The sequence below is a fragment of the Cucurbita moschata genome, unplaced genomic scaffold, assembly GCF_002738365.1.
Source record: "Cucurbita moschata cultivar Rifu unplaced genomic scaffold, Cmos_1.0 Cmo_Scf00135, whole genome shotgun sequence".
NCBI classification, from domain to species: Eukaryota; Viridiplantae; Streptophyta; class Magnoliopsida; order Cucurbitales; family Cucurbitaceae; genus Cucurbita; species Cucurbita moschata.
In genome coordinates, this window is record NW_019268651.1 from 33668 (window position 1) to 61363 (window position 27696).

Sequence of the window (27696 nt, forward strand, 5' to 3'; positions counted from 1 at the left end):
GGGAATATGACGCCATCTTGGTTATTGTAGACCGGTTCTCAAAATATGAGACATTCATCCTCACTCCCAAATTATGCTCGGCGGAACTCACAGCCCAACTGTTTTTCAAACACGTTGTAAAGCTATGGGGCATTCCGTCGAGCATCATCAGTGATAGGGATGACAGATTCATTGGGACATTCTGAACTGAGTTATTCGCTTTCTTGGGAACAACCTTAAACATCTCCTCGAGTTATCACCCTCAAACCGATGGACAGACAGAACGGTTCAATTGCTTGCTCGAAGAATACTTACGTCACTTCGTCGACGCTCGCCAAAAGAACTGGATACAATTGTTAGATGTCGCCCAATTTTGCTTCAATTGTCAAACAAGCTCGTCTACAGGGAAGAGTCCCTTCAAAATTGTAAGTGGACGACAACCGGCCTTACCCCATATTATTGATCATCCTTATGCAGGAAAAAACCCTCAAGCTCACAACTTTACAAGAGAATGGAAGCAGACGACAGATATAGCCCGGGCATATTTAGAGAAGGCTTCCAAGCATATGAAGAAATGGGCGGACAAGAAGCGTCGCCCCCTTCAATTCCGTGCAGGAGATCAAGTCCTTATCAAGCTGAGACCAGAACAGATCAGATTTGGTAGCCGAAAGGACCAGAGACTAGTTCGTAAATATGAAGGCCCGGTTGAAGTCCTTAAAAAGATCGAGGCTACCTCCTACCGAGTTGCACTACCCGCATGGATGAAAATCCACCCCGTCATTCATGTGAGCAACTTGAAGCCCTATCACCCTGATCCAGACGACGACCAACGAAATGCAACCACAAGACTGAACATCGATCTGCAGCAAAAAGAAACAAAGGAAGTGGAAGAGATCCTAGCCGACAGGGTTAGGAAGATAGGAAGACCTATACGGAGGATTCGTGAATTCCTTATCAAATGGAAGAATATCCCTACAGAGGAAACAAGCTGGGAACGCGCCGAAGATCTGAACTCCGCCGCCACCCATATCGCAAGGTATGAAAGTCGTTGGTTGACAGGGACGTCAACCAATTAGGTGGGGGAGGATGTCACGGTCATGCTTGTCTAGGGCATGTTGCCCATGGCCGCATGCCCATGACAAGCCAAACCCTTGTCATGTCTTTGCATTCTAGTGTTTTTCCTTTTGTAATTCTAGAGCGTATGACACCTCAAAAATATCATGTCTAGGCCCGCCAGAACTAAAATGGCCCAGAATGTACTATAGGGGAATATGACTAGTCGTCAACTTCTCCCTACCCAAGGTTATATATGCTAAGCCGTTGTTATCTTTCTCTTGCTTGCTTATATAACGTCTCTTTCTAAAATCTCTCTCTCTCCTCGTTTTCTAAAACCTTCTTTTAAAACCGAGGCTAGAGGCTCAACCGTACGTCGCTTGGCCGTAGGCGACGCAAGAACAAATTGGCTTAACTCACTTGTCGCTGGAGAGTGAGTGCTGCACAATCGCTAGTCCGCTGCCTTCGAAAGTGCGATTGTGTCACTTGGCACTCAGAAGGGGTCGATAGTGAGATCCCACATCGACTAGAGAGGTAAAGAAACATTTCTTGCAAGGGTCTGAAAACCTATCCACAATAGATTCAGCTTAAAACCGTGAGAGATACCGAGACTTAACGAACGAAAGCAGACAATATCAACTAACGGTGGTCTTGGATTGTAACAAAATATTGGCTGGATAGCTCAGTTTGCACCAGGTTGGAGGTTCAAGCCCTCCTTCTAGCGATGTGTGAATGAAGTGTGCCTTATAATTGTGTTTCGTACTTCTCCCTAGTACAAATTTTCAACATCGATTTGGGATGGTCTCATTTACGAGAACTGACAAAACAATCATGTTTTGATGCTTTTAATGTTCACAATTGATATCCACCACGGAACGAGTTCCCTTTTTTAGGGTTGAAAAGTTAGACACAAGCCCATAACGGTGGTAGTAGATATTATCCACGTTGCCACGAGTTTTGCCTAACCAATAAACATCGATGGATGTTAGAAGTGGGATTTGAACCCACGCCCTCTTACGAGGACCAGAACTTGGCTGACGCGTTTTAAAACTATTTGGCTGACGACGATACGTAACGGATTAAAGTAGATAATATCTACTGGCTGTTGCAGAGAGAAATGAAACAATCCTAATAAGGGTTCGAAAACCTCTCCCTAATAGGCGCATTTTAAAACTGTGAGGCGCATGGCAATACCTACTGGGCAAGAATGAACAATGTCTGCTGGCAGTGGGTTTGGAATTTTACAAATGAAATAAGAGCTAGCCACTAGGCGATGTGCCAGTGAGGATGCTTGGCACTCAGAAGGGATCGATAGTGAGATCCCACATCGATTAGAGAGGTGAAGAAACATTTCTTGCAAGGGTCTGAAAACCTATCCATAGTAGATTCAGTTTAAAACCGTGAGGGAGATACCGAGACGTAACGAACGAAAGCAGACAATATCAACTAATGGTGGTCTTGGGTTGTAGCAAATGATTGGCTGGAATAGCTCAGTTGGTTAGAGTGTGTGGCTATTAACCACAAGGTCGGAGGTTCAAGCCCTCCTTCTAGCGATGTGTGAATGAAGCATGCCCTATAATTGTGTTTGGTTCTTCTCCACCCTGGTCCAAATTTTCAATCAACATCAATTTGTGATGGTCTCGTGTACGAGAACTAACTAAACAATCATGTTTTGACACTTTTAAAAAGCAGTGCTGAGTTCACAATTGATATCCACCACGAAACCAGTTCCATTTCTTAGCGTTGAAAATTTCGACACAATTCCATAACGGTTGTTAGTAGATACTATCCACTTTGGCACGAGTTTTGCTTAACAATAAACATGGATGGATGGATGTCAGAAGTGGGATTTGAACCCACGCCCCTCTTACGAGGACCAAAACTTGAGTCTGGCGCCTTAAACCACTCGGCCATCTTGACTACCAATTGTGCATTTCTGGATTGGTTATGGAGGGGAATTTATCATTCCGTATATGGGTGTGTAAACGTCTCCCAAGTAGACGCGTTTAAAAACTGTGAGGTTGACGACGATACGTAATGGATGTCAGAAGTGGGATTTGAACCCACGCCCCTCTTACGAGGACCAGAACTTGAGTCTGGCGCCTTAAACCACTCGGCCATCCTGACTACCAATTGTGCATTTCTGGATTGGTTATGGAGGGGAATTTATCATTCCGTATATGGGTGTGTAAACGTCTCCCAAGTAGACGCGTTTAAAAACTGTGAGGCTGACGACGATACGTAACGGAATAAAATAGATAATATCTACTGGCTGTTGGAGAGAGGAACGAAACAATCCTAATAAGGATGCGAAAACCTCTCCCTAATAGGCGCGTTTTAAAACTGTGAGGCTCATTGATATACCTACTGGGCAAGGATGAACAATGTCTGCTGGTAGTGGGCTTGGACTTTTACAAATGAACACAGAGCTAATCACTAGGCGATGTGCCAGTGAGGACGCTTGGCACTCAAAAGGGATCGATAGTGAGATCCCACATCGATTAGAGAGGTGAAGAAACATTTCTTGCAAGGGTCTGAAAACTTATCCATAGTAGATTCGGTTTAAAACCGTGAGGGAGATACCGAGACGTAACGAACGAAAGCAGACAATATCAACTAAAGGTGGTCTTGGATTGTAGTGAATGATTGGTTGGAATAGCTCAGTTGGTTAGAGCGTGTGGCTGTTAACCACAAGGTCGGAGGTTCAAGCCCTCCTTCTAGCGATGTGTGAATGAAGCATGCCTTATAATTGTGTTTGGTGAGAATGAACATCGATTTGTGAGTGAATGAAGCATGCCTTATAATTGTGTTTGGTGAGAATGAACATCGATTTGTGAGTGAATGAAGCATGCCTTATAATTGTGTTTGGTTCTTCTCCTCCCTGGTAGAAATTACGAGAACTAACTAAACAATCAGAGCTAGTTACTTGGCACAACAAATGAAATCAGAGCTAGTTACTACTAGGCGACATGCCAGTGAGGACTCTTGGCATTCAGAAGGAGTTGATAGTGAGATCCCAGATCGATCATGAACAATGTCCACTAGCAGGGCTTGGACTTTTACAAATGAAATCAGAGCTAGTTACTAGGCGATGTGCCAGTGAGGACTCTTGGCATTCAGAAGGAGTTGATTCAGAAGGAGTACTCTTGGCATTCAGAAGGAGTTGATAGTGAAAAATTGTGAAGCTAGTTACTAGGCGATGTGCCAGTGAGGACTCTTGGCATTCAGAAGGAGTTGATAGTGAAAAATTGTGAGACTCATGGCAATACCTACTGAGCAAGAATGAACAATGTCTGCTAGCGTGGGCTTGGTGCGAAAACCTCTCCCTAATAGGCGCATTTTAAAATTGTGAGACTCATGGCAATACCTACTGAGCAAGAATGAACAATGTCTGCTAGCAGTGGGCTTGGACTTTTACAAATGAAATCAGAGCTAGTCACTAGGCGATGTGCTAGTGAGGTGCGAAGAGAGGAACGAAACAATCCTAATAATGGTGCGAAAACCTCTCCCTAATAGGCGCATTTTAAAATTGTGAGACTCATGGCAATACCTACTGAGCAAGAATGAACAATGTCTGCTAGCAGTGGGCTTGGACTTTTACAAATAAAATCAGAGCTAGTCACTAGGCGATGTGCTAGTGAGGTGCGAAGAGAGGAACGAAACAATCCTAATAATGGTGCGAAAACCTCTCCCTAATAGGCGCATTTTAAAATTGTGAGACTCATGGCAATACCTACTGAGCAAGAATGAACAATGTCTGCTAGCAGTGGGCTTGGACTTTTACAAATAAAATCAGAGCTAGTCACTAGGCGATGTGCTAGTGAGGTGCGAAGAGAGGAACGAAACAATCCTAATAATGGTGCGAAAACCTCTCCCTAATAGGCGCATTTTAAAATTGTGAGACTCATGGCAATACCTACTGAGCAAGAATGAACAATGTCTGCTAGCAGTGGGCTTGGACTTTTACAAATGAAATCAGAGCTAGTCACTAGGCGATGTGCTAGTGAGGTGCGAAGAGAGGAACGACACAATCCTAATAATGGTGCGAAAACCTCTCCCTAATAGGTGCGTTTTAAAACTGTGAGACTCATGGCAATACCTACTGAGCAAGAATGAACAATGTCTGCTAGCAGTGGGCTTGGACTTTTACAAATGAAATCAGAGCTAGTCATTAGGCGATGTGCTAGTGAGGACTCTTGGCATTCAGAAGGAGTTGATAGTGAGATCCCAGATCGATTAGAGAGAACGACGATGCGTAACGGATTAAAGTAGATAATATCTATTGGCTGTTGGAGAGAGGAACGAAACAATCCTAATAATGGTGCGAAAACCTCTCCCTAATATGTACGTTTTAAAACTGTGAGACTCATGACAATACGTACTGGGCAAGAATTAACAATGTCTACTAGCAGTTGGCTTGGACTTTTACAAATGAAATCATAGCTAGTCACTATGCGATGTGCCAGCGAGGACTTTTGGCATCAGAAGGTGTTGATAGTGAGATCCCAGATCGATTAGAGAGGTGAAGAAACATAGGCGATGTGCCAGTGAGGACTTTTGGCATTCAGAAGGGGTTGATAGTGAGATCCCAGATCCATTAGAGAGGTGAAGAAACATTTCTTGCAAGGGTCTAAAAACCTATCCATAGTAGATTCGGTTTAAAACTGTGAGGTTGATAACGAAGTTAAAATATCATCACTAGCCCAATAGGGTTAAGCCCAACCATTGGATGAGTGACTATATTTCTGTTAAGAAAATAATTGATTTTAGGAATAAATTTAGGAAAATGATTTAGGTATTTTAGGAAAATGTTAGAAATTTTTGGAATAGATTTACTATATCTAGTACCCCTCCACCGACCCTAAATTTCCACATACTCGGAGTCTCTACTAAAGTTTCATGCTTATAACTCTTATATGAGTCATGGTTGTGTTTAAATACGAAATACTTAAATTTAGAAAAAATAAAAACAAATACAAAATAATTTAAAACAATGAAATGCAAATTCTAACTTCAATTAGAAATTTAAATGAGTCTACTCTATGCACGTGTCACAGTCTCTACTCGTGATACCGCCGTCCTCCATACAAGTGCACCTTGTCTTCACCTGGAAAATGATGTGGCACACGGCTTGAGTATTTCAAAGAATACTCAGTAAGTGGCCGCACTATAGGGGGCCATGCAAATGCAAACACATGCAATCATGATTTAAGAACATATCTCTAATCATCTTAAGGGGTGCCTCGACAAATTGGATGTGTAGTACTTCCCTACACACAATTCACACGTGTGAGTGTGAATCTCCAGGGCGCTCGCACACCTTTTGCCCCTCTGGTCAAGCTAATCTGTAGCGACGTCCAGAGGTCAGCGAAACTCCATAGTGTCATGCACCTCATGAAAACCCTCATCTGTGTGCATTTGTGCTCGTGCACATTCGCACTCATCATCATACTGTGCGCATCCGCACTCATCATCTCTAAAGGAAGTAGCCCTATGCTTATGATTATACAATATGCATGAGGTCCCTCTAAATCCATCATAATGTCTCTTCTGACACAACCTTCTAGTCTTATCTCTTTGTTAATCTAGGTAATACATACTCATGGATATTTATATTAATATCATTTTCATGCTCTTAGAGTTGTGTCCTATGTCGATCTAATGACATGATGCAATATGGCACTCATCATCATATAACATGCTCAATATGGAAAACATCATCATATTAAGGTAAAACATCATGCAATCATCATACTCATCATATTAAGGTAAAACATCAAGCAATCATCATACTCATCATATTGCCATAAAGTGCATCAAGCATATCAAATACGTCATTCATCGAAATATATATATACTATGCACATCATCAAACATCATAACTCATATATCATCATAACTCATACATTATCATACATTCGTACATCATCATATACTAGTATACGACATCATACATCGTCATAACTCATACATCATCACATACTATCATATGACATCGCCCGACACAGTTCATACATCATCATAATTTATACAATTTTTAGCCTATCCTATAGTAAGTTCACTTACCTGATTAGCTTAGGCGGGTGTTATCAATTTATCCTTAATGAAAGTTCGATTTTGTCCTTTGTATTCAAGTCAACCTATATGAATCCATGATATCAATTTCCCGTTCAACTTTCTAACTCTTACAATGGTTCATGTGCTAGACTTCATGCGAGCATTAAAGACTTTGCATGAGTAAAGTCTTGGAACGGTTATAACATCCATCTATATAATATATATATATATATAACTCTATTTTTATTAAGATTTCATTTTCTAGTATTACCATCTTAAGAATTTGATGGAATTATTTGAAGTGACAGTATTTCGTGCTTTCTTGCCATTTGATATTTAATTTGACCTTTCATTTTCTATATGTACTCTCCTTATCTTTTAATATTTGTTGCCTTATGATATTTCTGATCTTTCATTTTTTTGTTGCCGTCTAATATTTATGATCTTTCATTTTCTTATTGATATTTAATCTGATCTTCCATTTTCTTTGTGTGTACATGTACCTCCCTTTATCTTTTAATTTGTGTTCAGAAATATTTTCTCTTACTTCCAAATCTTTCACATTTATTATTAGCCAATTTTTAATCAGTTCTTTACTCTTAATTTTTTTTTTTGTTTTATTTTGTTGTTAATAGTATTATGTATTTTCCCTTTTTTTTCTTTTGATTTTGTTAGGCCTTTCTCCTGCCTATTTTTATTCTCTATATTCTAATGGATTCTTCTTCCCCAAATCTTTCATGTTTCTACATTTTTGTTTTCTTGTTTCAATTTTGGATTCTCTGTATTTTTCTTCCTTGTATTCTAATGGATCTTTCTTTCCGAATCTTTCCTGTTTCTTTATTATTATTATTTTTTTATTCTTGATTTACATTCATAGATAGTATTAGTTTCTAATTTAATCATCATTTAGCTAATGATTTACCATAATTCATACAAAATTATTGACCTAAATAATTGTGAAGTCAAGATTTTAGATATAATTGGTTGTGATTTCCTAGAATGAAATTTAGGATAAACTAAAAGGAATGATTTAATGTGTACCATTACAACCACACCCCTCTTCACGTAAATCTACGCCTACCGGTGAAGGCCATTTTCATTTTCTACGGGTGAAGGCCATTTTCGTTTTTCTCAAATCTGACGTTTTTTTTCATTCTGTTTTATTTTTTTTTTCTTTTCCAAGAATAACAACATCTCTCTCATGGAAATTTACCATTTTTTTTTTGTTTTTTTAGAATTGTTTGACAATTGGAGGAGGTGTTGAGACAGTTGTGGAAGAAGTTTGGTTGTATTAGTGGAGAGATGGTATTATTTACGATTTTATTATTATTTATTTATTCTATTCTATTTTATTTTGTACCGTTGTTCGAACCATACTTAGTTCATAAATCCCAAGCAATACAAAGTAGTAGTCTATAGAGTGTTTTGTAAATCTCTTCTCGATTGATCTTAATAAAGTGTGCGAGTGTTTCCTATAGAGAGTTGTGTTCAACAATCTGGTATCAGAGCCAAGTTAGTGTGGGTTATCTGATCGCTTGGAATTCTTAGTATGCTTTGTGGTTGCAACTCTGCCTGATCTTCCACATTAGAAACAATTTCTTTAGATTAGTAGTGAGTGAGTTTCTTTTGTGTCGTAAGTAGTCTGTTACTCTACAAGTCTTGTGTCGAAAGAGCTTGTTTAGTATTACTGAGGTATAGCCAACACGATGGGTGATTTCCAAATCATTGGAGGATAAAAAAACTCAACAACAACAACTACAACACGTGGGCAACATGCATGATGTTCTATTTACAAGGACATGATCTTTGGGAGATCGTTGGCGGGTGTGAAACTATGCCGCTAGAGGATGATTCTAACGGTGCCTTGCGCAAATGGAGAATCAAAGCAGGTAGACGACCACAATCGGAGAAGAGATGTTAGAGCATATTTGGGATGACAAGACACCAAAAGAAGTATGGGACACGTTTGTGATGTTGTTCTCAAAGAAGAACGATACGAGGCTACAACTTCTGGAGAATGAGTTGTTGTCAATTTCACAACGTGACATGACGATTGCTCAGTACTTCCACAAGGTCAAGTCGATCTATCGGGAAATTACTGAACTGGACCCGAAGTCTGCCATTGTAGAATCTTGAATGAAGAGGATTATAATCCACGGATTGCGACCAGAATAGAGAAGCTTTATTATTGTTGTACAAGGATGATCCACTTAACCATCACTTGTAGAGTTTAAAAATTTGTTAGCCAGCCAAGAAGCCATAGCTAAACAAATAGGAGGCATCACATTGAAGGGTGAAGAAGAAGCACTCTACACAAGTGAAAATTTGAGCAATAATAGGTCGTCTACCAAACGTGGATACAATGGTGACAAAAGAAGAAGTCACCAAGGAACTGTACAACAGGGAGAGCTTAGAAGAATGATAACAATAACTCTCATGGGAAGAGATTTGGAGGCATTCGCTACAATTGCTAGAAGAAGGGCCACATGTCTAGAGATTGTTGGTCTAAGAAAAAACCTATCGAAAGCAATGTGGCATCCTCCAACAGGGAGATGGAGGAGGAATGGGATGTAGAGGTATTGTATGCCATAGAAGAAGATGAGCTAGCACTCATGGCGATGATGGGAGACCATATCGATTATGAGAATGATTGGATCATTGATTCAGGATACCCAAACCACATGATTGACAATCAAAGTGGTGCAATGGAAGAGGGGTGTCCCTCAGAGAAGGAAGTATTACCAGGCCTTGAGCAAATTGAAGAAATTCTTCTGATAGGAGAGAAAACTGAAGAGATTCTTCCACAAAAGATGGTGGAACAAACGGTACACATTTGCTAAAGTGTTGATGTGCCTAAAGATTCAAGTGATGCTAGTGTTGGTGAACAAGAAGTGACTCAACCAAGCGAACCTAGTGAAAAACAAAGGGCACCTCAACAACTAAGACAATTAGAAATAATCCAAAAGCCATGTCTAGAGTATGCCAGCACAACTATTGTAGAAGACGAAGTTAATAAGCCAGAGATATATAAGGATGTGTCACAAAACTCGGTTTGGCAAAAAGTGATGGAGGAAGAAATTATAGCCCTGAAGCAAAATCAAACTTGGGAACTAGTGTCAAGATCAAGAGATGTTAAATCTATCTTTTGCAAGTGGATTTACAAAATAAAGTATACCCCGGATGGATCAATCGTGAGATACAAAACTCAGACTGTAGATCCAAGGTTCTCTCAACAATATGGACTAGACTATGATGAAACATTTAGTCCAGTGGCAAAGATCATTATTGTACAAGTTCCTTCAGTACTTGCGGTAAATAAAGATTGAAAATTTTGGCAAATGGATATGAAGAATATTTTCTTGCATAGAGAGTTGGACCAGGAGATCTACATGAACCAAACAAATGGATTCGAAAATGAAGTTGGAGTCCTTAGTCAGTATCTGTGAAGTCTAAAGAAGCCTCATTTGAATGCGGCTCGATGGACCTTGAGATATGTCAATCGATATCACGATAATCGAAGATCAAGCACCAGGTATGTGTTCAAGCTCAGTTCGACAATAATTTATTGGTGTAACAAAAGACAACCAACTGTATCATTGTCAACTAGAGAAGCAGAGTACAGAGCAGCGGCGGGAGCAGCTCAGAAATGTACATGGCTGAAACTTCTGATGAAAGATTGGCACCAGAAAGTTGACTATTCGATACCACTTCAATGCAACAACCAATCTGTGATTTGTCTAGTAGAAAATTCGATGTTTCATGGCAGAACAAAGCATGTGGAAGTAGTAGACTTGTCTACAAAAGAGCTAAATACTTGCCCATATGAGAGCTTTCGCTGTGGTGCAGCGAATGAGAACTAGTACTGACGGGAGTGTTAAAATATCATCATTAGCCTAATAGGGTTAAGCCCAACCATTGCATGAGTGACTATATTTATGTTAAGAAAATGATTTAGGATTTTAGGAATAAATTTAGGAAAATGATTTAGGAATTTTAAGAATAAATTTAGGAAAATGATTTAGGAATTTTAGGAATAAATTTAGGAAAATGATTTAGGGGAAAAAGTTGAAAATTTTAGGAATAGATTGACTAAATACCCTCCACCCTATTTAGTTCATGGTCCCAAGAAACACAAAGTAAATACCCTCCACTTTACTTAGTTCATTGGTCCCAAGAAACACAAAATAAATACCCTTCACCCTACTTAGTTCATGGTCCCAAGAAACAGTAAATACCCTCCACCCTACTTAGTTCACGGTCCCAAGAAACACAAAGTAAATACCCTCCACCCTACTTAGTTTATGGTCCCAAGAAACACAAAGTAAATACCCTCCACCCTACTTAGTTCATGGTCCCAAGAAACACAAAGTAAATACCCTCCACCCTATTTAGTTGTGTTAAAGTGTGAGAGTTCCCACATAGAGTTGTGTTAAAGTGTGAGAGTTCCCACAGAGAGTTGGTGTTCAACAAATGATACATAAGGAACGAAAGTAGACAATATCAACCAACGGTTGGTCTCATGGTCCCAAGAAACACAAAGTAAATACCCTCCACCCTACTTAGTTGTGTTAAAGTGTGAGAGTTCCCACAAAGAGATGTGTTCAACAAATGATACATAAGGAACGAAAGTAGACAATATCAACCAACGGTTGGTCATAATAAAGTGTGCGAGAAGGAAAGTAGACAATATTAACTAATACTAGTCTTGGATTATAAGAGATGATTGGTTGGAATAGCTTAGTTGGTTAGAGTTTGTTGGAATAACTTAGTTGGTTAGAGTTTGTTGGAATAGCTTAGCTCGTTAGAATTTGTTGGAATAGCTTAGTTGGTTAGAGTTTGTGGCTGTTAACCACAATGTTGGAGGTTCAAGCCCTCTTTCACGCCCTCTTTCTAGTGATTAGAATGAAGCATACCTTATAATTGTGTTTGGTGCTTCTCTCTAGTACAAATTTTCAATCAACGTTGGTTTGTTAAGCTTTTGACCCTAAGTAAATATTATCTACTTTGGCTCGCTTTTTGCCTAACAATAATATGAGATGTCAAAAGTGGGATTTTAACCCACACCATCTTACAAGGACCAGAACTTGAGTCTGGTGTCTTAGACCACATGAGCATCCTGACTCCTTACTATGCGTTTCAAGATTGGTTTGAGAGGGAATTTATCATTCCGTATATGAGTGTGTAAACGTCTCCCTAGTAGACGTGTTTTAATACTGTGAGGCTGATGACGATACGTAACGGATTAAAATAGATAATATCTACTAGCTCTTGGAGAGAGGAACGAAACAATCCTAATAAGGGTGCTAAAACCTCTTCCTAATAGGCGCGTTTTAAAACTGTGAGGCTGATGACAATACCTAATGGGCAAAAATGGACAATGTCTGTTAGCATTACGCTTGGACTTTTACAAATGATATCAAAGCTAGTCACTAGACGATGTGCTAGTGAGGACACTTGACCATTAAAAGGGGTCGATAGTGAGATCCCACATTGATTAAAGAGGTGAAGAAACATTTCTTATAAGGGTCGGAAAACCTCTCCCTAGTAGATACGGTTTAAAACCGTGAGGGAGATAATGAGACGTAACGAATAAAAGTAGACAATATCAACTAATGGTGATCTTGGATTGTAACAAATGATTGGCTGGAATAACTTCTCCCTAAATTTTTCAATCAACTTTGCTTTGTGACGTAACGTGTAAGAGAACTAACTCAAATGGTGAGTTCAATTAATATTTAAGTTCATATCATTTGATAAAAATAATGATGCATACCTTATAATGGTGTTGGTGCTTCTCCCTAAATTTTTCAATCAAGTTTGCTTTGTGAAGTAGCGTGTAAGAGTTCAATTGATATTTAAGTTCCTTATCATTTGATAAATAATGATGCTTTCGACCCAAGCTAAATAATGATGCTTTCGACCCAAGCCATAGTAGATAATATCCTCTTATGAGGACAAAAACTTGAGTCTGGCACCTTAGACCACTCGGCCATCTTAACTGCTTATTATGTATTCCAGGATTGGTTTGAGAGGGGAATTTAGCATTCCGTATACGGGTGTGTAAGCGTCTCCCTAGTAGACGCGTTTTAAAACTGTGAGGCTGACGACGATACGTAACGGATTAAAATAGATAATATCTACTAGCTATTAGAGAGAGGAACGAGACAATCCTAATAAGGGTGCGAAAACCTCTCCCTAATAGGTGTGTTTTAAAACTGTGAGGCCGATGACAATACCTAATGGGCAAAAATGGACAATATCTGCTAGAGGTGGGCTTGGATTGTAACAAATGATTCGCTCGAATAGCTTAGGTTGTTAGAGCTGTGGTTGTTAACCACAAGGTGGTTCAAACCCTCCTTCTAGTGATGGGATTGAAGCATACATTATAACAGTGTTGGTCTTCTCCTGAGTAGAAATTTTAAATCAACTTTGGTTTTTGACGTGTCATTTAAGACAACTAACTCGAACTTCAAGGTATTCTTAAAATTTTTTAATTTTTAAAAATCATGTTTTGACACTTTTAAAAGTTCAAGTGAGTTCAATTGATATCCAGCATGGTACGGAGTTCTTATCTTTTGATAAACTTATGATGCTTTCAACCCAAGCCCTCTTATGAGGACCAAAACTTGAGTCTGGCGCCTTAGACCACTCGACCATCCTAACTGTTTATTGTGCAATCTCGTATTGGTTTAAGAGGTTATGAAGCATTCCTTATATGGGTGTGTAAACGGTGAGGCTGATGGCAATACCTAATGGGCCAAAATGAACAATGTTTGCTAGTAGTGCGCTTGGACTTTTAAAATGATATCAGAGCTAGTCACCAGGCGATGTGCCATTGAGGACGCTTGACCCTTAGAAGGGTTGGCTCTCCAAAGGATTTTATAAGTATATCACACGTCGATCGGAGAGGTAAAGAAACATTTATTACAAGGGTCTGAAAACCTTTCCTTAATAGATGCGGTTTAAAATCGTGAGGCTGACAACGATACGTAACAAATGAAATCAGACAATATCAATTAGAGGTGGGCTTGGATTGTAACAAATGATTGGCTGGAATAGCTCAGTTGGCTGTTAACCACAAGGTCGGAGGTTGTCACACCCTTCTTCTAGTGATGGGAATGAAGCATAAGTTACAACGATGTTTGTTCTTCTCCCTAGTAGAATTTTTCAACCAACTACGTTTTGTGATGTGGCGTGTAATAGAACTAACTGGAACTTTGATATATTCTCAAAATTTGAAGTTTTAAAATTCATATTTTTCACACCTTTATGACTCTGGTGAGTTCAATTGATATCCACGATGGTACTTTTCGTCCATGACTTAACTTTGAAAAGTTTAAATCTTTGAAGTTCTTATCATTGGTAAACTAATGATACTTTCAACCCAAGCCCTCCAACACTAGTAGATATTATCCACTGAGATCCTTCATTGGTTTGAGGAGAATGAAGCATTCCTTATAAGGGTGTGTAAACGTCTCCCTAGTAGATACGTTTTAATACTGTGAGGGTGATAGAGCTACATAATGGACGAATACAGACAATATCTACTAGCGGTTGGAGAGAGGAATAAAACAATCCTTATAAGGGTGCATAAACCTCTTCGTAATAGACGTGTTTTAAAACTGTGAAGTTGATGAAAATACGTAATGGGGAAAAATGGACAATGTCTGCTAGTAGTGGGCTTGGACTTTTACCAATGATATCAGAGATAGTCACCAAGCAATGTGTCAGTGAGATGCTGGGCCCTCAAAAGGGATTGATTGGGAGATTCCACATCGATTGGAGAGGGAAAAAGCATTTCTTACAAGGGTCTGAAACCTCTCCCTATTAGATATGATTTAAAAACGTGAGGCTAACGGTGATACGTAATAAACGAAAGTTGACAATATCTACTAGTGGTGGGTTTGTATTGTTACAACAAGGATGGAGGTTCAAGCCCTCCTTCTATGATGGGAATGAGACATTCATTATAGTGACTTTGTTAGATATAGTGGCCATCTTCTTTACCCACAAATATTTTTCACCCAACGTTATCGAAAAAATAGAAGTAACAGGGTCTAGTGAAGAAGTGGGGAAGCAAATGGGGAAGAAGGAAAATAGGAGATAACATCTGGCTTGAGAGGTTGAGAGGTCATCTGGCTTGAGAGGTTGAGAGGTAGATTATGACGTGCAAAAAATCTTTATACACAAAATTTCGTCACAAAGAAAAATTTGGCTAACATAAGTATCAAAGTGACTAGAAGTCTATCAATATCTCTCAATGCTTATCAATTTAGGATGTCATGTCCATAAATATTTGTGCATTTCTCATATTTATGCAAATATTCTACATTTTCATTTATTACAAATTTATTTGTCGCAAGATTTAGAATAGTTGACCGACCATGTGGGGGTCATGAGCAGCAATGTTTCAACACAAGGGGGAACAGATCGACGTGAAAGAACCCAAATGCAGTAAAGTCTTGTTCTCAAACCTTCCTCTTCGTCAACTATGTAAATCCCATGCATTTTTTTAGATATGATATCAAATAGCATACGTTTTAAACTAGAAAATAAAATTTCAAGAATTGAGCATGTGTTAATGTGATGTTAATTTAAGATTAGAAATTGACTATGGAGCACAATCTACATGTTATAGGAATTTAGATCTTTGGATTAGAACTTTAATATCAAAATTATGACATGTCTACTCTAATCATTGACTGTATTTTCAATCTTGAGCTTAGAGAAATATCAATAATTATGAAAAAAAAACTAAATATAAAAGTTGGCTATTGTTCTAGGAAATTACTATGCAAGAATAATTAAAGCTTAGCCAAAATCGACTAGAAATAAGTCCAAAAATTTAGAAGAAAATGTAAAACACAAAGGAAAACATTGAATTAGCCGAAATTTGAGCTTAAAACCGAACCTCTGCCTTAGAAGTTAATAGAACCCAAACCATAGGTCCGTATCTGAAGCCAGGTTCGAAAATCCAAACTCATTAGTATTTTAGCCCTTAGACACGCCTGCAGCCAACCTTCCATGACCCACTTGCTTCTATCCTAGACGGATGGCGGCGTATGTAGTGGTCGGCCTTCCTACCAGGATGCCTCCTTACTCCAAGAAAACGATCCATATGCTGAGAGCATGAGGGCTTGAGGGATACGCTCTTAGCCCAACACGTGTCATCGCATGCCCAAACTTCAATCTAGCCTTGCGCAGCTTCACCTCAATCGACGTTGCGCATCTACTAGCCCGTCACCACTCAGACCCAGACCTAGAACCAACCCTACAACAAATACCATTTTTAATAACTTTTAATAATAACATTTTATAAAGGGATCCCAACCCTTCTCTTCTTTGTCTTTGCCAATGAGAGCTTTTAATAATATGAGCAGGGCGCCCGTTCAAAAAGACTAAAAAACACAAAAAAGGGACAAATTGTTCAAATTCCATCATTCTTTTCCTTTCATTCAAACTTCTCTTCTTTCTTCTCCCCTTCATCTTCATTTGTTTGTTCGAGCATCTCCATGGTACTAGCAACTTAGATGATCATCTTTTGTTCGAGCTTTTCTATTCATCTTCTCCTCTGCTTTGTTTGCTATTTGAGCATCTCTATGATTTGAGCAACTCAAAGAACCATCCATCTATCATTCCAGCATCATCTCTTAACACAATAAATTTCTCATTTTTTTCTTATTTTTTTCTCTTATATTGTCAACAATATTCCTTTATATCCTATTTCTCCGGTCACCCGTTTTACTTTTGCCAATATTAACTATGATTTTTAGATCATTTTACTCCTAGAAATGGTCCCTGCCAAGATTTTTCTAGCTCCCTTCACTCTACCAAAAAGTGTGGAGCATTGATACAATTAAAATTTAGGGGAGATCATCCACACGTGACTTCATTAGTGGTCTAAAATTTTGAAAAGAATGCACTTTAAAGCTCAAAACACGTTCGTATGTGCAATCACAGTGATAATCTTTTAACATCAACGAAATGAAGTAGAGAAGGAAATGACTTATACAATATGCAAAATGTGCAATTGAAGTCTAAGATTTCACCCCAATTTCCATTCCTCAAGGCTTCTCTCCAAAGAAATGATAGGAATAAAGGATTGAAATGACTTAACAAGACATTGAAGACTAGTGAATAGAAGTGTTGAAGGATAATGTAACGCTTCTGATTCTTTTAGGCTAATTAGTGACGTCACCCTATGCATGTTTTAATCATGTATGTGAAAATTCATAATAAATACTTTTAAAATAAAGTCATGGACTTACCTATTCAATTCAAAACAAGAATTAAAATAACATTATTTTTTAACATAAAACGAATTGCATTAAAAACACCTAATATCTACTAATTAAATTTAATACTACTGCTCTATCATGATCTATCCTGACTTCCTTGGCTTTTACCACATTTATCGTTATCCGTGCATGGACGCTTTAGCTTTACCTAAAAAATATAAGATAACACGTGGCTTGAGTATTTTAAGAATTATTCAATAAGTCACTCCACTATTTGGGTTAGTAATGCAATCACACACAAAATATGAACGAGACCTATCATTTAAAGAACGTAAGACCTTAGGTACTTTTTAGTTCCAGGCAGGATTGGATGCATGGTGCTTCTCCACACACGGCCCACGTACGCACACATGGACCCACCAGGCGTGCTCGTATACGTATCCCCTGGTCCGACTTGATCGGACACAACACATTACACGTCACCGAACGCATTAGAAAAGAAAAGACCCGCATGATATCATGACAACTATAAGTATCGAAGATACGCGTCCGTACTAGTATAACATAATAGGGAGGTATCCCGATGCACATGACATACATACAAGCATGAGATCCCATGATTTTCATTCATAACATAACATTTATTTCATTGCCTTTCTCGTTTCGCTCAAACATATTTCATATATGCCTCATGTATACATGAAAAACTTCATGTAATCCATCACGTAACTTTACATGGTAAGACATAACATTCACACATGACATTTCATTTCATTCATAATATAGTGTAACGGACATCACATGCATACATGACATGCATCAATGATAAGACAAAGAACATATAAGCATCACATAATTAAAATGGTACATGCAAGAGTCACATGACATGCACCATCATACATCAATCAATTAGCTAACTACTACAGTAACGTCACTTACTTGGTTGGCCTTTGCCGAAGTTACTAATTATTTGATAGTCACCTCAAAGCTATATTCCAATGCTTAATTCTCGCATATATCAATTCATATGACATTCTTAGGACATAATAACATCTTAACCTAGCTAAACAGGACGATTAATTCCAATATATGCCCTAAAACTAACTAAAATTTGATAAATAGGAGTCTTACTGGTCTCAAATGCCATAAATAAAGTCAAAAATGACTTCAAGAGTTACAAAGACTCAATAATTAATACCAAAATCCTTATTAAACACGTTTTGACTCATAGAGTTACAAAGAACCAACTCTGAGTTCAAAGCAACAAGAACTAAAGACTGGTGCGAAAACACTATGGACTAGTCGAAGTTATCCACAAGGTTGAGAAGGTATCATATAGGATTCTACTACTCCCATAGATGCGGACTAGCCCTTTTGTCCACGTTAGTAACTTGAAACGTTACTATCTCGACCAAACCGACATCAAGCACAAGGAGGTGGTACGACCTCATGCAAAGACTAAAAAATTCCATGCCAATAAAGTAGAACAGACACCAACTAAGAAGACGCAAAAAGTCAACAAATCGAGAAGTGGGTTTCAATAGTTCCTATCATATTGGAAGAGAATCGTTAATACTAAGATCAGCGGGAAGTGCATCCACGGACTTGAAGTCAACCTCATCCTACGACACTAAGTTTGTTAAGAGTCGATTGTCGGAGATGTCAACCAATTAAGTGAGGGAGGATGCCACGGTCATACTTGTTCAAGGCGTGTTGCCTATGGGCGCATGTCAGATACCTGGTCATGCTTGTCTAGGACTTTTTTTTCTTAGGTGTATGCTTGTTCCAAACCCTTTTTTTTTTTTTACTTTTTTTTTATTTTTTTTTTTACTTTTTTTTTTTTTTTTTTTTACTTCTTTTTCATGTTAGATAGGGCTTTACTATTATCGTTGTGTCAATACGGGGGTGTATGACCGGTCACCAAAATTATATCTACACCCGTAGGGCTAAAACGCCCCAAAATGTACTATAGGAGAATTTGAATAGGTGTCAATTCTTCGTACTTGGGTTATATGCTATCAAAGTCATTGTTGTTGCCTACTCGCTTTTAGCTTATAACATTGATTTCTTTAAAATTGTTTTCATCGCATTTCTTTGCTCCTGTTTTCTAAACATTTTTTTTAAACGTGACCCGTGTCGCGAGCATACACCAATATTGTCCGCAAAGTTTTAATTTAACATGACCGACTTATTTTCTAGGTTAGAACAAGTGTCGCACAATCGCTATCCCACTGCCGTAAGAGTGCGATTGTGCCACAAAGCACGCGTAGTTGTGCGTAAGACTCCTTTAAGCACGTGGGTAGCAACAAAGGCAATTTGGATGAGATTGTAATGTATATTAAAAAAATTATCGAAATAACCCTAGGGTGAGAATTTATGATGCATTCCGAATTTAATGTTTTCCGCTGTGCTAGAATGGAGGAATGAACATTGTGTCTAGTTGCTCTGGTTATTTATGGATGTTATCTCTTTGTTGAGCTTGCTTGAATATTTAGACTATGTATTCCATACTTGTTGATTGATAGGAATATCCCCCCAAATAAGCTTGCATGAATATTTAGTCTATGTATTCCGTGGTTTAAGTGATCGATAGAAATATCTCTCTAATAAACCATGCATGAGTGAACCAAGTTAAGATTAGAACGTTAGAGCTAGAACGATTTTTTACATTGACCTAGGACAGTACATTTTAAGTATACCAGGCACCTTAGGATTCTGAGCGACGATCAGAGGTCTAGACTTGAGAGCACCCAAATATTGAATTAGCCTTGAGAAGCTAGTCTTGAGCATCCTCGAAACATGAGTTGAGATCTAAACCACCTAGATTCCTTAAGAACCTAGTAAACCTCGACGAGAAGGATTACTAAGAAAGCCTAACAGGCTTAATAGTAATGTGAACGGTGTCACGAAAACCTCCAAGACTACTCAAGTATTTCTATTGCGTGCAAAAACGAGTTAAAGGTGACCTCGTGATTCTGTAAACAAGTATTAATGAGGAACTTAAGACTACACGAGTGGTTAACTCTTTTATTGTGTAGAAATAGGTCAAGACTAACGTTTCGATCTCGTAAACCGGTCTTGGGAATAGACTTGGGATTACACTGGTAGTTGACTCATAATGGTTGCCTCATGAGTATGGAGTAACATAATTTACATTTTACCGTACTTTTATTTGTTTTCTTATTTTCTTTTTCTTTAATCTTATCGTCACAATTCGAGTTTAATTAAGGAATAATCTAATGTTCTAAATATAATATAATTCAATTAGTTTTAAACAATAAGACATTTATTACACGTCTTTACTTTGATTTCCAATTCTTAAACACAAAAACAAAGTTCAGAGGTTCAATTCCAGCCCAGAAGTCTTGTATTGGACAAGAAAGGTGAGGCACACCTTCAAAAGGCAATATTAAATGTACCAAATTAAGTCTTATGATGTTTTATTAAATACACCCAAGTTTTTTTCAATTTATCTTTTATACATTAAACTTCTAATATTTTATTAAAAATTTTAGAGGCTTTTTCAGATTAAACTTTTAATATTTTATTCAAAATTTTAGAGGCGGACCATCAAGATGGTGAAGAAGAAAAGAGTGCTAAGAAAAATTTCAATAACTCAAAAAAAAAAAAAAAAAAAAAAATTTAAAAATTTAAAAAATAAATTAGAAAAGTGATCCAATTCAACTCTAGTCATTATGTGTCTAGCTTATTATGGAATCTATACTAACTAAATAATGGAGTTAATTGACAAAAATTAAAACAAAGATAAAAATGGAAAGAGAAATAACGATGTGTGAGAAAAAGAAACTCTTGATGTAAAGAGAAGTAACTATTAGAAACTTTCTTATTCAACCTCGAGGAGTCCTTTTATAGTTTGGGAGGGGAATTTATCATTCCGTATATGGGTGTGTAAACGTCTCCCAAGTAGACGCGTTTTAAAACTGTGAGGCTGACTACGGTATGTAACGGATTAAAATAGATAATATCTACTGGCTGTTGGAGAGAGGAACGAAACAATCCTAATAAGGGTGCGAAAACCTCTCCCTAATAGGCGCGTTTTAAAACTGTGAGGCCCATGGCAATACCTACTGGGAAAGAATGAACAATGTCTGGTAGCAGTGGGCTTGGACTTTTAAAAATGAAATCAGAGCTAGTCACTAGGCGATGTGCCAGTGAGGACGCTTGGCACTCAGAAGGGGTCGATAGTGAGATCCCACATCGACTAGAGAGGTAAAGAAACATTTCTTGCAAGGGTCTGAAAACCTATCCATAGTAGATTCGGTTTAAAACCGTGAGAGATACCGAGACGTAACGAACGAAAGCAGACAATATCAACTAACGGTGGTCTTGGATTGTAATAAAATATTGGCTGGAATAGCTCAGTTTGCACCAGGTTGGAGGTTCAAGCCCTCCTTCTAGCGATGTGTGAATCAAGCGTGCATTATAATTGTGTTTGGTACTTCTCCCTGGTACAAATTTTCAATCAACATCGATTTGGGATGGTCTCATATACGAGAATTGACAAAACAATCATGTTTTGACGCTTTTAATGTTCACAATTGATATCCACCACGGAACGAGTTCCATTTCTTAGCGTTGAAAAGTTAGACACGAGCCCATAACGGTGGTAGTAGATATTATCCACTTTGCCACGAGTTTTGCCTAACCAATAAACATCGATGGATGTCAGAAGTGGGATTTGAACCCACGCCCTCTTACGAGGACCAGAACTTGGCTGACACGTTTTAAAACTGTTAATATCTACTGGCTGTTGGAGAGAGAAACGAAACAATCCTAATAACGAAACAATCCTAATAAGGGTTCGAAAACCTCTAACGAAACAATCCTAATAAGGGTTCGAAAACCTCTCCCTAATAGGCGCGTTTTAAAACTGTGAGGTCCATGGCAATACCTACTGGCCAAGAATGAACAATGTCTGCTGGCAGTGGGTTTGGAATTTTACGAATGAAATAAGAGCTAGTCACTAGGCGATGTGCTAGTGAGGATGCTTGGCACTCAGAAGGGATCGATACTGAGATCCCACATCGATTAGAGAGGTGAAGAAACATTTCTTGCAAGTGTCTGAAAACCTATCCATAGTAGATACAGTTTAAAACCGTGAGGGAGATACCGAGACGTAACGAATGAAATCAGACAATATCAACTAACGGTGGTCTTGGATTGTAGCAAATGATTGGTTGGAATAGCTCAGTTGGTTAGAGCGTGTGGTTGTTAACCATAAGGTTAGAGGTTCAAGCCCTCCTTCTAGCGATGTGTGAATGAAGTGTGCTCATGTATTGACACTTTTTAAAAGCAGTGCTGAGTTCACAATTGATATCCACCACCGAACGAGTTCCATTTCTTAGCGTTGAAAAGTTCGACACAAGCCCGGTAGCAGATATTATCCACTTTGGTACGAGTTTTGACTAACAAAATAACATGGATGGATGTCAAAAGTGGGATTTGAACCCATGCCCTCTTGCGAGGACCAAAACTTGAGTCTGGCGCCTTAGACCACTCGACCATCCTGACTACTAATCGTGCATTCCTTGATTGGTTTGGGAGGGGAATTTATCATTCCGTATATGGGTGTGTAAACGTCTCCCAAGTAGACACGTTTTAAAACTGTGAGGCTGACTACGATACGTAACGGATTAAAATAGATAATATCTACTCACTGTTGGAGAGAGGAACGAAACAATCCTAATAAGGGTGCGAAAACCTCTCCCTAATAGGCGCGTTTTAAAACTGTGAGGCCCATGACAATACCTACTGGGCAAGAATAAACAATGTCTGGTAGCAGTGGGCTTGAACTTTTAAAAATGAAATCAGAGCTAGTCACTAGGCGATGTGCCAGTGAGGACACTTGGTGTCACGGTCATGCTTGTCCAGGGCATGTTGCCCATGGCCGCATGCCCATGACAAGCCAAACCCTTGTCATGTCTTTGCATTCTAGTGTTTTTCCTTTTGTAATAATAGAGCGTATGACACCTCAAAAATATCATGTCTCGGCCTGCCAGAACTAAAATGGCCCAGAATGTACTATAGGGAGATATGACTAGTCGTCAACTTCTCCCTACCCAAGGTTATATATGCTAAGCCGTTGTTATCTTTCTCTTGCTTGCTTATATAACGTCTCTTTCTAAAATCTCTCTTTCTAAAATCTCTCTCTCTCCTCGTTTTCTAAAACCTTCTTTTAAAACCGAGGCTAGAGGCTCGACCGTATGTCGCTTGGCCGTAGGCGACGCAAGAACAAATTGGCTTAACTCACTTGCCGCTGGAGAGTGAGTGCCGCACAATCGCTAGTCCGCTGCCTTTGAAAGTGCGATTGTGTCAAGTGGTATCAGAGCTTTGTTAGCTCCGTAACGTCATACAGACCGAGATCATGTCGACGACAAAGTCGACACCCAAAGCACAAGCCGACCGGCTTACGCTAATAGAGGAGGAAATGCTGTTCCTCAAAGAAGTCCCTGACACCCTCCGTTTCCTGGAAACACGGGTGACCGAACTGAGTGAGAAAGTCGTCCAAGTCGATGCAATGGGCAACCGCCTGGATGGGTTGCCAATCGCAGAACTGATGTTTCGAGTGACCTCGCTCGAAGAAAGAGTTGCTCCTACGAGCAGCCCAAAACCGTCTGATAGTCCGCATAGCTCTGTCGCACACAAAGAGGGACTTGGCGAAGAGTTCGAAGTACTAGAAAACACAATGATGAGTTTGTTCAATGGACTGGCTGATGAATTCAGAACAACAGTCGACGACCTCCAAGAAAGGATGGCCGCCATGAGCACTCGAATTGAAGTTACCATGAAAGCCGTGGAAGGCGTCACGGCTGGACAAACTAGTGCAGGATCCAACAAACTAAGGTTCCTAGACCCTAGAGCCTTCAAAGGGAATCGGGACGCCAAAGAGTTGGAGAACTTCATCTTTGACGTCGAACAGTACTTCAAAGCCACAACCGCTTGTACCGACGACAAGAAGGTGACTGTAGCCGCGATGTATCTCATAGACGATGCCAAACTGTGGTGGCGTGCGAAGGTGCAAGACATCGAGGATGGATTGTGCACCATTGACTCATGGGAGGACCTCAAGAGAGAGTTGAGGGAACAATTCCTCCCCGAAAACGCAGGGCATATAGGAATGGAGAAAATAGTAGCCCTGAAACACACTGGAAACATACGAGACTACGTCAGACAGTTCTCAACCCTGATGCTGGATATCAGGGGAACAGCAGAGAAGGACAAGGTGTTCTTCTTTATAAATGGTCTACAGCCATGAGCCAAAACAAAGATACATGAGAACAGGGTCCAAACCCTAGCTGCCGCAATGGCCTGTGCCGAGAGACTCGTGGACTGTGGGAACGAAGCAGGATCCCAAAGAAGAGCGACACCAGCCCCAAACAATGGGGGCAAACCATACAGACCACCAGGCCATCGAAATGGAAGCCCCAACAGACCGAGTGGATGGACGGATAGACCTCCTCAAAACAATCAAGCGGGGACATCTCGAGGGCCTTACCATCAAAAGAACCACCCGACGACGCCTTTGCAATGCATACTGTGTAAAGGCCCCCACAAGGTATCCTACTGTTCTCATCGGGCCTCTCTCACTACTCTCCAAGTGTCCATTCAAGAGAGCAATGAGGCAAGGGTCGAGACTTTGCTAGACAAGAAGGAAGATCACGACAACCCCCGAATGGGCGCAGTCAAATTCTTGTCAGCCCTCCAACGGAAAGTCGAACCGAAGGAGATAATAGAGAAAGGGCTCATGTTCGTAGATGCCACAATAAACTCTCAACCGAGCAAGAGCACTCTGATAGACTCTGGAGCAACCCACAACTTCATTGCCGATCAAGAAGCCAGAAGATTGGGACTCACCATAGGAAAAGACCCGGGGAAAATGAAAGTTGTCAACTCCGAGGCCTTGCCTATTGTGGGAGTTTCTAAAGGAGTCCACTTCAAAATAGGGGATTGGACTGGAGAGCTAGACCTTGTCGTGGTTCGCATGGACGACTTCGACGTGGTACTTGGGATGGAGTTCCTCCTAGAACACAAGGTCATCCCAATGCCATTGGCAAAAGGCTTGGTGATCACCGACCGTAACCCCACAGTAATACCTGCAAGCATCAAGCAACCAAGTATCTTTGAATGATCTCGGCCATACAGCTGAAAAGGGGACTCGCACGAGAGGAACCTACATTCATGGCCATACCACTGATAGAAGAAGCAACCACCAAAGAGACTGTCCTAGAGGAAATCAAGGAAGTACTAGACAGCTATACCGACATAATGCCAGAGAGTCTACAACAAACACTACCACCTCGTCGAGGCATTGACCACGAAATCGAACTCCTCCCCGGGGTTAAGCAGCCAGCGAAGAACGCATACCGGATGGCTTCGCCCGAGCTAGCCGAATTGAGGAAACAACTGGACGAGTTGCTGAAGGCGGGATTCATTCGCCTAACAAAGGCACCTTATGGAGCCCCCGTACTGTTCCAGAAGAAGAAGAATGGGACGTTACGTCTGTGCATAGACTATAGAGCCTTAAACAAGGTGACGGTACGCAACAAATATCCTCTGCCGATAATATCCGACTTGTTCGACAAACTTCACGGGGCCAAGTACTTCACGAAGTTGGACTTACGATCAGGATATTATCAAGTACGTATTGCCGAAGGGGACGAACCCAAGACGACGTGCGTAACAAGATATGGGGACTTTGAATTCCTAGTAATGCCCTTTGACTTGACAAACGCCCCAGCTACGTTCTGCACGTTGATGAACCAGGTTTTCTACGAATACCTGGATCAGTTCGTCATAGTATACCTCGACGACATTGTTGTTTACAGCACAACCCTCGAGGAACACAAAGTGCACTTAAAGCTAGTGTTTGACAAGCTCCGGCAGAACTAGCTGTATGTGAAGAAGGAGAAATGTGCATTCGCACAAACATGCATCAACTTCCTTGGACATGTCGTCAGATGTGGACAAATTAGTATGGATAGCGACAAGATAAAAGCTATCCAAGAATGGAAGGTTCCTACTTCCGTATCTGAGTTGCGGTCCTTCTTAGGACTAGCCAACTACTATAGGCGGTTCGTCTAAGGGTTTTCACGACGAGCCGCCCCATTGACAGAGCTGTTGAAGAAAGACCACCCTTGGTCGTGGTCAAATGGCCTTTGAAAATCTGAAAACAACCATGACGAGGGGTCCTGTCCTCGGGTTGGTAGACGTCACAAAGCCATTTGAAGTAGAAACCGATGCTTCCGGCTTTGCTCTAGGTGGGGTCCTTATTCAAGAAGGCCACCCCATCGCTTATGAAAGTCGAAAGCTCAACGATGCCGAACGAAGATACACTGTCTCCGAGAAAGAAATGCTGGCTGTAGTCCATTGCCTTTGAGTCTGGAGACAGTATCTCTTAGGATCACAATTCGTAGTGAAGACGGATAACAGCGCCACTTGCCACTTCTTTGATCAACCAAAATTAACAGCAAAACAAGCCCGGTGGCAGGAGTCGTTGGCCGAATTCGACTTCAAGTTCGAACACAAAGCAGGAAAGAGTAATCAAGCAACCGACGCGCTGAGTCGGAAGGGCGAACATGCGGCCCTGTGCATGTTAGCCCATATTCATTCAAGTAAGATCGATGGATCGATACGCGACATCATCAAGGAACATTTACACAAAGACCCATCGGCCAAAGCTGTTGTCGAACTAGCTAAGGCTGGAAAGACACGACAGTTTTGGGTTGAGGGGGACCTCCTGATAACCAAAGGAAACAGATTCTACGTCCCAAGAACGGGGGAACTGAGGAAGAAGCTCATTCAGAAATGTCATGATACCTTATGGGCCGGACACCCTGGGTGGCAAAGAACATACGCCCTAATAAAGAAGGGGTACTTTTGGCCAAATATGCGAGACGACATCATGCAATACACCAAGACGTGCCTCATCTGCCAACAGGATAAGGTCGAGAAAGCCAAAGTCTCTGGACTCTTGGAACCTCTACTTGTGCCAACAAGACCCTGGGAAAGTGTATCTCTTGACTTCATAACACACCGCCCAAAAGTCGGGGAATATGACGCCATCTTGGTTATTGTAGACCGGTTCTCAAAATATGCGACATTCATCCCCACTCCCAAATTATGCTCGGCGGAACTCACAGCCCAACTATTTTTCAAACACGTTGTAAAGCTATCGGGCATTCCATCGAGCATCATTAGTGATAGGGATGGTAGATTCATTGGGACATTCTGGACTGATTTATTCGCTTTCTTGGGAACAACCTTAAACATCTCCTCGAGTTATCACCCTCAAACCGATGGACAGATAGAACGGTTCAATTGCTTGCTCGAAGAATACTTACGTCACTTC

The 27696-nt window shown here is 40.1% G+C and overlaps 6 non-coding genes across 6 annotated transcripts; 3 read left to right on the top strand and 3 right to left on the bottom strand.

Moving 5' to 3' along the window:
- Window positions 1–2511: 2511 nt before the first annotated feature.
- On the top strand, window positions 2512–2585 carry TRNAN-AUU. The gene has a single exon. It is a non-coding gene; the product is annotated as a tRNA-Asn (tRNA).
- A 282-nt stretch (window positions 2586–2867) lies between these two features.
- On the bottom strand, window positions 2868–2952 carry TRNAL-CAA. The gene has a single exon. It is a non-coding gene; the product is annotated as a tRNA-Leu (tRNA).
- A 122-nt stretch (window positions 2953–3074) lies between these two features.
- TRNAL-CAA lies at window positions 3075–3159 on the bottom strand. Its single transcript has one exon. It is a non-coding gene; the product is annotated as a tRNA-Leu (tRNA).
- A 522-nt stretch (window positions 3160–3681) lies between these two features.
- Window positions 3682–3755, top strand: TRNAN-GUU. The gene has a single exon. It is a non-coding gene; the product is annotated as a tRNA-Asn (tRNA).
- An 18769-nt stretch (window positions 3756–22524) lies between these two features.
- TRNAN-GUU lies at window positions 22525–22598 on the top strand. The gene has a single exon. It is a non-coding gene; the product is annotated as a tRNA-Asn (tRNA).
- Window positions 22599–22775: 177 nt separating this feature from the next.
- On the bottom strand, window positions 22776–22859 carry TRNAL-CAA. Its single transcript has one exon. It is a non-coding gene; the product is annotated as a tRNA-Leu (tRNA).
- Window positions 22860–27696: the final 4837 nt, after the last annotated feature.